Below are 13028 nucleotides of genomic sequence, written 5' to 3' on the forward strand. Positions count from 1 at the left end.
TCTGTGGAATGGGCCGAAGGCTGGGGTCCCAGCTCTCTGCTCTCTGCAGGCTCCAAACTTCTCTGGAATGTGGATGGCTGCAGTTCCTGAAGCTGGGAAGCTTCTTGGGAGCCATGGTCTGTAAAGGATCTTGGGGTCCTTACCCTGCTGCAACTTGTTTCTCCATCCAGGGAGATTCCTGGCCGCCCTGTTTTCCTGTGCCTACTTCCTTCCCTGGCTGGCCCTGGAACCTTTTGTGGGCCACACCAGCTCCTAGACTCAGAGACCTGGGCCCTGGGATGAGCCACTTCCTGAACAGCCCACGGTTCTCTGAGGCCCTCTGGTGGCCTGACTCTTCTGGACAGATCCACAGAAGCCCACTCAGGTGTTCCTAGCTTCTCCAGCTCTCTGCCTTGCAGAGAAAGCCACCAGCTTTTTTTCTCTAGGGAATCAGTCCTCAGGGTTCTTTCTGAGAAATTCAAACCTGCCTTGGAGGTCTGAGCCTCCACATGTCCTTCCTGTGGCCCTGGCTGCTCACAATCTCCTTGTAATCCAGGGGAGAGGCCCGAGGTGCCAGAAAGCAAGTGAGACTCCAGGACCCGTGGTGGGAGGCCACACTGGAAATGCAATGCCCTGCATCGCATGAGGGGCTCCAGCAGCAGGTGATGCCTCTTCTTCAGGACCCTGGGGGCTGGGGCAGTTTTGTGGCCATAGCTGAGTGACTGAGAAGGCAGACCTGAGAGAGCAGCTAGAGACATTGCTTCAGGGAGCCCCGAAGTCATGCGAGTGGCCTTTTGTCGATGTTTTCTTGGGGGTTTTGGTGGAGTCTTTCTAGGGGTGGGAGTCAGGGCCTCCTGGTGTCCCCTATCAGGGATTGGGTTCTGGCCGGCCAAGGGCTCTCCCTCTCCGCTGGCCAAGCCCTCCTTCTCAGGGAGAAGCCTCACCTCCGAACAGGGGGCAGAGGTTTCGGCCTCTTCTTTTTCCAGGGCCTCGGGACTGGAGCTGGAAAGGACTGGGGGGCCTTCACCCCCAGAGGTCTCAATTAGGGGGCTGGTTCTCAGTACATCCATTTCTTGGCTCTGGTCCTTGTCCTCTGCGCTTCCTGCAGGCCTTTCATCCTTGGCCTCCTCCCCACACTTGTTCTGCTGCTCTTGGCCCTGTGTCCACGACTCCCCACCAGTTTCATTTATTAACTCTTCCCCAGGAGCCTGAGTCTCTGAGTCCCCATCGCCGCTGGTCCCTCCCAGCCTTCTCTTCCCTTCAGAGTCAACATCATTCTCACCTCTCATCTCTCCCTGAGCCAACCTCTCTGAACTCATGCCTCCCACTGTCTCTCTTCTTAACTGTGTCTGGTGCCTTCCCTGAAGATCTTGAACACTTCCAACCTTGCTCCCAGGCTCACTCTGGCTTCTCCTCTCCAGTTTCTGATTTTCTGGATCACTCTTTCCTCCAGTCTGTTCCCCTTGGCTTTCTGTAGAATCACCTCTGAATGGTCCTTGGTTTGCACTCTCAGTTCTTGGGGTCTCTACCCCATGCTCACCTCCATTTGGAGGTGCCTCCATTTCTGTTCCTCTCTTTTCTCCCCTAGGTTCCCAGTTCTCTGGTTCTGCTGAGTGTATTTCTCTCTCCATCTCACCTCCTGCCTGGCTCTGGCTTTCTTCCTCAAGGGCTTGGTTCTCTCTTTTCTCTTCTTCTCCCTCTTCTCCCTGGTTCTTGGGAATTTGAAGTTTGATGCTCCCCTCACCTGCATCTTGAGCCTCTTTTCTCCCCTCTGGTGAGTGACTTTCTCCATCAGCTTCGTTAGGAGACTCTTCCCCTTTCTCTGCCTCAGACACCTGGGGGAGGGTGCCATCTTTGTCTCGAATCTGGCCTTTCATCTCCTGTTTTGCTGTGGGAATTTGTCTACGGATGTCACTGTCCAAGGGACCCTGCCCTTCCCCAAGTTCCTGGGTCTCCCCACCATTTGCCCATTCAACGTCTGTTAGGTTTCTCTCCCTTGGAGCCTTCATATCTGTGCTCTTATCTCCCAGCTGCTCCCAAATCTTTCTCCCTGGTGAGAGGGTCTTGCCATGAGTTTCATCTCTGAATGGTCCCAGAGTCTCTGCCTCAGTTTCCAGGGCACTTGTATTCTCTTCACCCCCTTTCTTCCTTTGGTTTCTCTTCTCTGGGGTCTGAATTCTTCCTCTTTTTTTGCCTCCAATCAGGCCCTGATGCTCCCGGCCTGACTTCTCAGATTCCCTGCCAGGGTTGCTGATGGCTGGCATCCCTTCTGCCCACCACAGTGCTTGGATCACTATCCAATCCTCCTCTCTTATCTCCTTGAGTTTATTCTTTCTGGAAACTTCCTTTTTTCTCAGACCATGGCCTCCCCATATCTGAAGCTCATGTTTCAATTGTTCCTGGATCTCAGCCCTAGATATTAGTCTCTCCCCTGCTCTCTGGTATCCCCATACTGGGGTCTGGATCTCTGAACCTCTCCCTCCTCCCTTGGACTCCTGCTGTGCCCAGCTCCAAGCCTGGGCCCCTACCTCATCCTTTCTTTTCACTTCTCCCAGGTCTTTCTTTGCAAATACCGAGGTTTTCTTCACTTCTCCAGCCTGGTTCTGGCTTCTCCACTCTCCTGCCAGAAGTCCTGGATCCGAATTACCTGTACTCTGGTCCTGTTTGACTTCTCTTGGCTTCTGGGCCTCCTCACCGACTTTACTTCTGGCCTGGTCCTGCTCCCCCATTTCTTGGGCCTGGGTCTCTCCTTCATCCTCACCTCCAGCCTCACACTTCTGAATCTCTATAACACCTTCATTTTGACTCTTATCCTGCACCCCCAATTCTGACATTAGGGTGTCTGCATCTGCCTCCCCTCTGAATGGCTGTTTCTCTCCCTTGTGTGTCTGAACTCCAGCCTCCTGCGCATCAGGTGTCTCAGATCCAGTCTCCCTCTGGCTACTGTCTCCTAGATCTTCAACAGTGACCCCGTTTTCAACTCCCAACTGCTTTTGGTTGTCCCAATCCTGGGTGAGGTTAGCTCTGGTGTGTTTCCTCATTACTGATCTCCAGTTCCCATTTTCCAGCCCATGGGTCTCTGCAGAGATCTCCATTAGCATGTCCATCAAGACTGGCCTTCCAGACGCCTGGGTCTCCCTTGCATCCTCCTCTTCTCTGCTCTCTCTCTGCTTCACCCACCCTTTAGCCTGGGCCCACGAACCACCTTCTCCATCTGCTATGGGACATTCCCTCCCAGGGACCCCGTCCCCTGCCGCGGGGCTGCCCAGCTCCATGCTGGACACTCCCCTGAGCTGGTTGGAAGGAGCCAGCAGGAATTCTTGGGAGCAGATTTGCAGTCTCTGAGGTGAAGGGAGCTTTGGGACAGCAGTGGCTAATGAGGTGCAAGGCTGGTGGGACCTGCTGTGGACAGACAGCTCGAGCAATGCCAGCTCCTCCTGGATGCTGAGCAGCAGGAGCCTCCTCCTGCAGCACATCCCCGTGGCCGGAATCTCGTTATCATTGCAACCCTGGTGCAGCTGCCATGACTCCCACAGATCATCAGGTGGAAGCACAGCACTGCTGGGAAGAGAGATGTCACAGAAGTTGTCAGCCGAGGCGAGGGCCCCTCCAGACAGCTCCTGATCCAGCAACTGACGGGGGAGCAGAGACTTGGCCCACTTCTGGGAGCATTTCCGGTAGCCCCACCTCTTTCTCCATGCCCGTTGTTGGACGTGAGTCTCCAGCTCCTTGAACTTGCGAGAGCCGAAGAGGATTTCCAGGGTGAGACGAAGGTGAGGGTCAGACCTCCAGGAGGTCACTGGCCATTTCTGCGATGACCCCTGTAGGGGAGAACAGAGAATAGAAAGCCTGACCCCTCACACTGACTCCTCAGATCTCCCAACCGGGCCAGGTGAGGGTGTTGGGGCTCAGTGCAAAGGGAATGGGGGGCAAGTGGCCTTCATTGAGAACCAAGTGGCATTTCTGTCCCATCTGTTCTAGGTGCAGGGGCACTGCCAACAAGTCCCGGTGGCTGTTGCCCACATGTGGAAGACTCAATGGCCAGGATTTTGGGGTCTGGGGAAATGTTCTGATGAAAATAAAAGCCAAATGGGGGATGGAGAGATTGGTCAGAGAGGGCATCTGAGAGGAGGTGATATGTAATGGGAGACCCCGAAAGGAGTGAGGGAGAGACTCAGGAAGAGTACTGAAATGGCTGGAGTAATAGCATAGCGGCAGGGCGTTTGCCTTGCATGTGGCCGACCCAGGACGGACCCAGGTTTGATCCCCGGCATCCCATATAGTCCCCTGAGCCTGCCAGGAGCGATTTCTGAGCACAGAGCCAGGAGTAACCCCTGAGCACTGCCAGGTGTGGCCAAAAAAAAAAAAAAAAAAGAACACTGAAGAAGAGCACTGAAGGGGCCCGGAGAGATAGCACAGCGATTTTTGCCTTGCAAGCAGCCGATCCAGGACCAAAGGTGGTTGGTTCGAATCCTGGTGTCACATATGGTCCCTGTGCCTGCCAGGAGCTATTTCTGAGCAGACAGCCAAGAGTAACCCCTGAGCACCGTGGGTGTGGCCCCCCCCCAAAAAAAAACAAACAAACAAAAAAAAGAAGAGCACTGAAGGCAGAGGCTCAGAGGATGGCACAGAATTGCATGTACAGGAATGACAGGAGGAAGTGGGGGGGGGGAAGCCCCATCTGTGCTGTCCATCTTCACCAAGTGTGAACCCAGTGGCTCTGTTGAAGGGCCCTCACACCCTGCCAGCTGGGTGTGCAGTTTCTGGGGGCACCATGCTGCTTGTGTGGGCACCACAACTCAAGTGTATGCCCACTAGCAGCCAGTGCGACCCAGCTGTGCTGAGGACCCAAATCAGTGTGCGAGCCCGCCACAACCAGAGTCAGCTCCTCAAGCATCAATATTCAGGGTGAGGGGCTCAAAGCCACCATGAAAGAGAAAGAGGAGAACAGGAAGGTGACCCCCATGGCCGGAGTGGACAAGTGACAAGGAGGAGGGTGGGAGATTAGGTGAGAGACACCTGAGTCAGTGCCTGCGCCTTGGAGTGGTAGTTAGGAGTGTAGTGGGGAGCATATCATAAGAACTATCATAAGATTTTGTTTGGGGGCCATGTTTGGAGGCTCCGAGTTCATTTCTCAGTGCTGCTCAGGGGACCAGGTAGTGCCAGGTATTGAATTCTGGGCTCCCCTATGCCAAGCGTACACCCATTTGTTGTTCTCTCACTCCAGCTTACTATGAGTTACTGTTTGTCTTGGGGGAGAACCAGTGTGATATGACAGCAGGGAGGGTACTTGCCTAACTGCTGGGTAGGTTCAATCCCTGGTACCTCATATGATCTCCAGAGCTCACTCAGAGTGACCCCAGGGCACTGAGCCAAGAATAACCCCTGAGCATCGCTGGGTGTGGCTAAAAAGAAAAGCTTGTCTTGGGGCTGGGGATGTAGTCTAGAGACAGAGCAGGTGTCTCACATGTGTCATGCTCTGGGTTAAATCCCTGGCAACACACACACACACACACACACACACACATTAGGGTACTATCCCAACAGGACCACTGCATTATCACACCAGCCCCACAAACACCTATCTTATTGGGGGGGGGAGGGAAGCCACACCTGATGGTGGTCAGGGGTTACTCCTGGCTCTGTACTCAGAAATCACAAGTGGAAGGCTCAGGGACCATATGGGTTGATGGAGATTGAACCTGGGTCAGCCGCATACTATTGCTCTGGCCCACCCCTATCTTCTTCATCTTTTTATTTATTTATTTTTGGCCACACCCAGCAGTGCTCAGGGGTTACCCCTGGCTATCTGCTCAGAAATAATTCCTGGCAGGCACGGGGAACCATATGGGACGCCGGAATTCGAACCAACCACCTTAGATCCTGGATCTGCTGCTTGCAAGACAAATGCTTCTGTGCTATCTCTCCAGCCCTGCACCCCTATCTTCTGACTCACAAACATGTCAGGTTTGACCCAGGTGCAAAAATAAAGTAAAATAGAATTCTCACTGGAGAATTCCATGCATGCAAAACTAGTTTATGATATTAGACGTCCGCATTGACCAGAGACACAACACAGAGGATAAGGCCTAGAATACGGCCAATTCCAGTTTGACCCCCTGAGCACTGCTAGAGTGTCTCCTGAGCACCAGTGAGTGTGACCCTAATACCTCCCCCCCAGCACCACCATTGAACAAATAGTGGAAAAAGGAGGTAGGGAGAAATAGAGACAGGGGTGCAAGCAGTGGGATCAGGTTGCCCTGCTGTTTCTGGGGGCACAGACTGTGGTCAGAAAGCAGTTCTAGGGTGCAGTGGTGTCCTCAAAGTGAGAGATGAATTTGCAGGAAGAGGTCAGAGTGGAGGTTTGCTGGACGTGCCCGGGAGACCTGAGGGTGGATCGTCTGGAGTCAGGTGACCCCTGTCCTAGGTGTGGCACCCTCTCTGACCATTGGCATTTCCCATGTGACACATCTTTGACTGACAAGAAGCAGGTCCCCTCACCTTGATGACTTTCTTCCTGCTGGAGCGGGACCTGGTGAACCAACACCAGCAGTGCCGAATCTGCCAGATTACAAAAAGCCCGAGGACCAGCAGGTTTCCGAAGCACCGAGGGTGTCGGCAGCTGTGCTGCTCAAGCAGGCCCCGCACCGGCTCCCATTCGGGCCCCTGGAAGGGCCCCACCAGCACGCAGGCGCCCAGCACTGGCAGCAGCATGGCTGGCCTTAGGTCAGCAGGTGGTAGTAGGTGGTTGAGGGCTGGTCTGCTCTAGCTGAGGCAGCCAGCAGGGGTGGGGTAGCCCTGACCACTCTGTCATTGGGACACCTCACAAAGGACCTGATGCCTGGTCTCTGAACCAGTTGCTGCAGGACCTGGCTCCAGTGCTGGCTCTTACACCCATAGGGCAGAGGTTTTGGGGTGCTGCCCGGAGCAGGGAAAGGAGCAGGATTTGTCTAGTACTCCCTGTCCACTGCATGGACACAGCTGCCCCGTTTCTGATGAAATGCTGTGACCTGCAGTGTTTGAGTTCTTCCTTTTCTTAGATGCTTTGGTTCACTTGTTTGTCTGTCTGTCTGTCTAATTTTATTTTCTTTTGTTAACATAAGACATTTACTTATTTATTTATGTAGGATTTTGGGCCATACCCAGCAGCGCTCAGGAGTTACTCTGGCTCTGCACTTAGAAATCGCTCCTGGCAGGCTTCGGGGACCATAAGGGATGCCAGATTCAAAAACAGGTCTATTCTGGGTCGGCCGCGTGCAAGGAAAATGCCCTACCACTGTGCAGGGAGATATCCCTGGCCCCTGTCCATCTGATTTCAGACATTTGATGATGGCGGCCACCTCTGGGGATAGTGAAGGTAGGTGACATGTGGTAGAAGCTCGACTGCTGAGCGGCCCTAGCCCTCTGATAACTGCCATTTAGAAACATTGCATTGATCTTGACTTTTTTAAAATTAATTTATTTAAAGAAAAAGCATAATATAGTTGACATAACTGATAAGAATACATTTTTTGGGGGGCCGGGCGGTGGCGCTAAAGGTAAGGTGCCTGCCTTGCCTGCGCTAGCCTTGGACGGACCTCGGTTCGATCCCCCGGTGTCCCATATGGTCCCCCAAGCCAGGAGCAACTTCTGAGCGCATAGCCAGGAGTAACCCCTGAGCATTACTGGGTGTGGCCCAAAAACCAAAAACCAAAAAAAAAAAAAAAAAATACATTTTTTGGAAGACCAAACGCAACATGTTTTTTTAAAAAATAGAAAATTGAAAGAAAAACTAAATAGGTGGAAGAGAATGGAAAAAATATTTTTGAAAATTATTGACTCACAATGAATTCATTGAAGTACCAGCAGAAAGTTTAGTCAACTCTTCTTTAAAAAAAAAAAAAAAAAAGGTGGGGCAGAGAGATAGCACAGAGGTAAGGCGTTTGCCTTGCATGGAGAAGGATGGTGGTTTAAATCCCGGCATTCCATATGGTTCCATGAGCCTGCCAGGAGCGATTTCTGAGCCAGGAGTAACCCCTGAGCATTGCCGGGTGTGACCCAAAAACAAAAACAAAAACAAATAAAAGGATAAGTGTTTTAAAAAATACAGCAATAAGTGTGAGAGTGGCAATTGTTGTTTGTATAGGCCCAGCAAAATATGGGTAAAATGGAAAAACAAAACAAAACAAAAAAACCTTGTCCTAAATACAAGAGACCTTATCCCTGAGGTTCTCTGTTGTAAGACCGACTCTGGGCTCTAGGCATACTAGGTTGTCCAACCCCTGACTCATTCTCTGTGGTCACAGTGAATTTATTATTTTTTTTCACACATTAGATGTTTTTGTTATCTGGTTTCTGTCGTTAAAGATTCTGGTTTCTGTGCCAGAAGGATTCTGAATTCTGTGTGGTTTCTGTGTTTCATCAAAGTCAGGATGTGGAGCGTCCTCAAGTTTGACCTCACCATCAGATGTGGAGCGTCCTGCCCTGCAAGCAAGTTACTGCTGTCACTGAGTCATCTGGGTATCAAGTGAACACTCCTTGGAATAAAGTCAATGCCAGGGTAGCGTCAGGTAGAGCTTTGCCTCCTGGTGATGTAGACAATTGTGGTTGTTTCCATCGATGATCCATAGATGATCAATGGTTCAAGGGTGTATGGGCAATGCCCATTCTTTGGAGGCCTGAGCCAGATCTTAACTTTTGTTAAAAGTTCCACCATCCGGGCCTGGAGAGATAGCACAGCGGCATTTGCAAGCAGCCGATCCAGGACCAAAGGTGGTTGGATCGAATCCCGGTGTCCCATATGGTCCCCCGTGCCTGCCAGGAGCTATTTCTGAGCAGACAGCCAGGAGTAACCCCTGAGCACCACCGGGTGTGACCCAAAAACCAAAAAAAAAAAAAAAAAAAAAAAAAGTTCCATTATCCACTACTACTTTCTTTCTTCACAGTTTTTCACTGATTTTGAATGAGATACTATCAGAAAGTGGGAAATCTTCTTTTCCCATCTTGAGCTCGGTATTGGTGAAAGAATAGATGCAACCCTATAAATGGTGTTCTTCCAAGCATTGAACTGGCCCAGAGAGAGTATAGTAGGTAAGGTGATTCGATCCCCAGCTCTGCTTATGGTCCTCTGAGCCCCATTAGGAGAGAACTCTGAGAACAGAGCCAGAAGTAAGTCCTGTCACAGCTGGCTCTGGCCCCAAAACAACCAAGAAAGCATTGAACTGTGGATGGGGGCACAGATATTTATAACATCAGAATTGGCTTGGTCTTAATCCTTTAATAGTGGAATTGTAAATGGTCCCCAGGGGTGCTAGGAGAAGGCCATCACATACTTATGTGGGGTTTATGTGGAGCTGATGACACTCCAACTTATAGCTGATACTCTCTCACACTCAGTTGAGTCAAGGGCAGAGGTATGCCCAAAGTTTGGCAGCTGGGATCCTTCTAAATACCAAGAACAGAAACCAGTCTAGGAATAGGAGGCTGATGAAGGAAAATAAAAAGCAGCCATAGAAGGGGCCAGAGCGATAGCACTGTAAGGCGTTTGCCTTGGGGCCAGAGCAGTGGTGCTAGAGGCAAGGAGTCTGACTTGCAAGTTCTAGCCAAGGACAAACCGTGGTTCGATCCCCCCCCCCCCCCCGGCGTCCCATATGGTCCCCCCCAAGCCAGGAGCAATTTTTGAGCACATAGCCAGGAGTAACCACTGACTGTAAAATGGGTGGGGTAAAAAAAACAAACAAACAGAAAGCAGCCATAGACAGGGAGGATGCAGTCTGTTCTCAGCCAGTCTCTATTGTTAGAAATGCATTAGAAATGCATCTGTCTGTACACTACCTGGTCCTAAGGTTTCCTATAGAGCAGAACTAATCTTGGGGCTGGAGTGAAAGCACAGCAGTAAAGCATTTGCCTTGCATGTGTGTACGTGGCCAACCTGGGACAGACCCAGGTTCAATCTCCAGCATCCCAGATGCCCCCCCTTAGCCTGCCAGGAGTTTTTATTTTTTATTTTATTATTTTATTATTTTTTTGGTTTTGAGACACACCCGGTGACTCTCAGGGGTTATTCCTATCTATGTGCTCAGAAATCACTCCTGGCTTGGGGGACCATATGGGACGTTGGGGGATTGAACTGTGGTCCATCCTAGGTTACCTGCATGCAAGGCAAACACCATACCACTTCGCCATCATTCTGGCCCTGCCAGGAGCAATTTCTGAGTGCAGAGCCAGGAGTAACCCCTGAGTGCTGCCAGGTGTGGCCCAAAAACAAACAAAGAACTAATCTGACTAGCAGCCACCGGAGCTAAACTAGACAAAAACAAGACAAAAACAAGACTAGACAAAACTAGACAAAAACAAGACTGTAGTGGAAACCTCATGCCCCAATCCCAAAGGGATTGGGGAATGCAGGTCTGGAAGCAGTGCCAACACAGGAAATAATCCACACCAGGTTAGGGAGATAAAACAGGTTCAGGAACTTTCTCCACTATCTATCTGCAAGCAGGCAAAAGCCATCGTCAGGCAGACAGGCTAGCTGTTGGACCAAAATAGGAAGAAATCTCTCTGATTCGAGATCTTTATTAGGAAGAGTGGGACCACCCCCATGAGTGAAGAACAGGTAGGGGTAGGAGGCCAATCCAGAGATACTTTTCACCCAGTAAGAACAAGCACGTGCAAAGAAGAATTATCCTGAGGGCCCGGAGAAATAGCACAGCTTGCAAGCAGCCGATCCAGGACCTAAGGTGGTTGGTTCGAATCCCGGTGTCCCATAGGGTCCCCCGTGCCTGCCAGGAGCTATTTCTGAGCAGACAGCCAAGAGTAACTTACTTCAACACAAGACCATTCCATCATGTCTTGTTTCAAACAAAACTAGGAAAAAAACAAAATCTTTAAAATGAACAGATGTGATGGCCGGAGAGACAGCACAGCAGTAGGGCATTTGTCTTGTATGCGGTCAACCCAGGAAGGACCCAGTTCAATTCCTGGCATCCCATATGGTCCCCAGGCTGCCAGGGGCAATTTTTGAGTGCAGAGCCAGGAGTAACTCCTGAGCGCCACTGGGTGTGACCCCAAAAAACCAATCAATCAATCAATAAAGTTTAAAAAAATAAAATAAAATGAGCAGATGTGCCCTTGTCCTGGCCCTAGCAAGTGACTGCTATTTTTTTTGTTTTGTTTTGTTTTGTTTTGGCCACACCCGTTTGATGCTCAGGGGTTACTCCTGGCTAAGCACACCGAAATTTCCCCTGGCTTGGGGGGATCAAACCATGGCAGACACCTTACCTCTAGCACCACCTCACCGGCCCTGATGTGTTGTGTATGTAAACATTTTAATGAGATTATTATGTTATTGACCCTACCCTGATCGGTGATTGTGCCCTACCCTAGGGTGTGACCTGGCATTCTGCTCCCACCCTAGGGTGGCACCTGATTCTGCTCCCACCATTGGGTGGTACCTGATTCTGGGGCATGAAAACAAGGGTCTGTGGAAGGCAGGGGGGGGGGGCTTTTGTCCTGGACCTATTCTTTTTTTTTCTGGACCTATTCTTAGGCCTTTTGGCTTCAGCCTCCTCATGGAATAAAGAGCTGTTTTCTTCGGAAGCCTGACTAACTGTTGGCTTTCTTCCCACCGCATTCACCTCAGAACCACAGACTGAACAGGGTAACAGACATGTGGTTCAAGCTGAAGGAGAAAGGCTTCATCCTCCATCCATCCATCAGTCAACCTCTTCAGGGGCTGACTTGCAACAGCAATGCTATTTTTTTTTTTTTTTTTGCCAATCAGAGCAGCAGCCTCGCCTCATTCCTTCAACTTGGTTGATGTTTATGAAGATTTGAGTCATAGAATTACTCAGACTTTATGATAGCTTCTCATCCAAAGCAAAGTCCACTTGTGTGAACTTCCCTGCAAATCTACCATAAGCCCTAATTCTACAGTCATTCCTTTCACCCTCTTCTTGATAACCCTGCTTTCCCCGACAGTATAAGCTTGCTCTTGTTATAATGAGTAGGGCAACTGTATGTTTCTGGTGATCTTCAGTCAATTATCAGTGGAGTGAGAGAGTAGTGGACAGAATACCACTGCCCTGCTCTCAGATCTAGCTTCCTCTGAGCCATCCTTTGGGGGCCACCACAATCTTCTCCCAAATTCCTTTTGGTCTATTTGTCATCAAAGATGTCTACGTGAAACAAGAACTTTCTTTAGACCAAGTATGATGCCAAGTATCCCTGGTGTCCCAGAAATGGCTCTGTTTTGGGCATGGCTGGAATGACAGAGAAAAAGTTAAGACCATATCACTAAGTTGTGAAACAATTAATGGGGTTAATGAAGCAGAAGATTGAAATATATTTTCCTTAACAGGCAGCTGAATAGGGTTGGAGAGAAAGGGGAGTACTTAGGGCAGAAAAAAAGAAGGTGGCTGCCGGTAGCATGGTACAAGTTGGGGAGCATGGGTAGGGAGGGATGAGGCAGTCTTGGCAAGGATTTAGGGTTTTGAGTACAGAAATATAAAGGCTGGGGAGGATGGCTCAGTTGCCTTGTGTATATAAAACTCTGACTTCAGTCTTCAAGACCACCAAAGAGAATGAAGGTTAGATACAGAAGTATAGTAAAAGATGAACGAGGGGCTACAGCAATGGCGCAGCGGTAAGGGTGTTTGCCTTGCACGCGGGTGCAAGGATGGACCACGGTTCGAACCCCTGGCATCCCATATGGTCCCCAAGGCAGGAGTGATTTCTGAGCGCATAGCCAGGAGTAACTCCTGAGTGTCACTGGGTGTGGCCCAAAAACAAAAACAAAAACACAAGAAGAAAAAGAAAAAAGATGAATGAATCTTAAGAGTATGACAGCATTTACTAACTTACTAGCAAGACCAAAAAGAGTCAGTACAGGGGCTGGAGAGATAGCATGGAGGTAAAGCATTTGCCTTTCATGCAGGAGGACGGTGGTTAGAATCCCAGCATCCCATATGGTCCCCTGGGCCTGCCAGGGGCGATTTCTGAGTGTAGAGCCAGGAGGAACCCCTGACTGCTGCTGGGTGAGACCAAAAAAAAAAAAAAAAAACAGAAAAAAA

Source organism: Suncus etruscus, chromosome 4 (assembly GCF_024139225.1).
Source record: "Suncus etruscus isolate mSunEtr1 chromosome 4, mSunEtr1.pri.cur, whole genome shotgun sequence".
Classification (NCBI taxonomy): Eukaryota; Metazoa; Chordata; class Mammalia; order Eulipotyphla; family Soricidae; genus Suncus; species Suncus etruscus.